The 1377-nt window shown below is 53.4% G+C and overlaps 1 protein-coding gene across 4 annotated transcripts in view; it reads right to left on the bottom strand.

The window, feature by feature from the left end:
- The window catches only part of LOC106748416, a 138063-nt gene that overhangs the window by 129241 nt on the left and 7445 nt on the right, over positions 1–1377 (bottom strand). The gene's annotated exons all lie outside the window — the stretch shown is intronic.

The following is a 1377-nucleotide window of genomic DNA, read 5'->3' on the forward strand; positions in this document are numbered from 1 at the left end:
GGGGGGGGGAGAAACGTGAGGGGGGAAAAGCGCGCGCGAAGGAGCGATCGACGCGGGGAGAACGTTTTCTTTTTATCGGAGCGTCTCGCTTGCTTCGGGTAACGTCCGCTTGCGCAAATTAACCCGGCGATAGATTTAACCCTTATCCGGCCGAGCTATTTTTGTAACGCGGTCGGCCGGCTGGTCGACAGGGTGTATCGCACCCTGCGGCTTGAGAGCACGATTCCGATCGTTTCGGCGCCGCGATTTAACTTCCCCGAGCGTTCTCTCTCTCTCTCTCTCTCTCTCTTCGAAGTGAAAACCAAGCGGGAGGATCTCGCAGCCGCGATCTGGCACGCAGATATTCGAGACGAGAGCTTCGTTCCGATCGATGTTCGCGTCTCCCGCGCGCGCCAGCTTCACTCGCTGCAGATAATCCGTCTGTTAAATATTAATCAATGCCCACTCCACCTCGATAATATTACGGTAATAGTTTTTCCCCGCAGCGTAATACTTTCATCGCTGCGTTGAAAAGAATAATATTGTCGCGGCTTTAAACGCGTGTAAATGCATACTGAAACGTCCCCCCTTCCTCACCCGCCGTCGTGTGATAAAAGAAACGTTAAAGCAGCTAGTTTCTCGCGATCTCGCCGTGAAGCCTCTTATAATGCGAGGCTCTGTGCAGTAGCTTGTTCGACTTGCATGCAAATCCGTTCTTCGAATTAATCCCTCAGAGAGTGTAGCGGGAGGTGTATTTTCTCGGTCCTGAAAGAGCCGTTTTAAAGGCGAGTTTCCCAGAGCGGCACGTCGCGCTTGTCTCGCAAAGTTGAAAAAAGAGGAGGGAAGGACGCGACGCAGGAAACGTCTCGCAGAGAGTTACATCGCTTTCGAACGTTGGGAAATCCAACGCCCATGCTCGAATCAATGTTCACCTTACCCGTTAACGGAGAAGAGCGATCTCTCTTTTCTCCCCCTCCCTTTTTCATCGCCGGCTGTATTTTCGAGCACGTAGCAGCGCGTACGGGAATGTACGCGCGCGGCACGCGTCTATTCGCACGCTGTCATACGGGGAGGTATGCGCGGCACCTCGGTTACAATATGTGCACGTCGCCTCGCGATGAATCGAGCGGGATAAAGGGTGAGAGAACGAGACACGGTGAGAAAGCGCCAATGGAACAAAGAGGAAAGCCAAGCGCTCTCGCGACGTGGCGTTGGGAGAGGAAATCGCCGATGCGCGCTGTAATAACAACTCGGACTACGCAGTGGCGTAACGAAGCGCGGCGAAGAATTTCCAGAGCGCCTTGGTGAAGGGGTGAAGGCGATGGGATAACAAAACGAAAAAAAAAAAAAAATGGCAGGCAGAAGGAAAACAGGGCGAAAGAAAGTGGGGAAGGGCGG

Source organism: Dinoponera quadriceps, unplaced genomic scaffold (assembly GCF_001313825.1).
Source record: "Dinoponera quadriceps isolate SergipeBrazil2010 unplaced genomic scaffold, ASM131382v1 scaffold2183, whole genome shotgun sequence".
Lineage (NCBI taxonomy): Eukaryota > Metazoa > Arthropoda > Insecta > Hymenoptera > Formicidae > Dinoponera > Dinoponera quadriceps.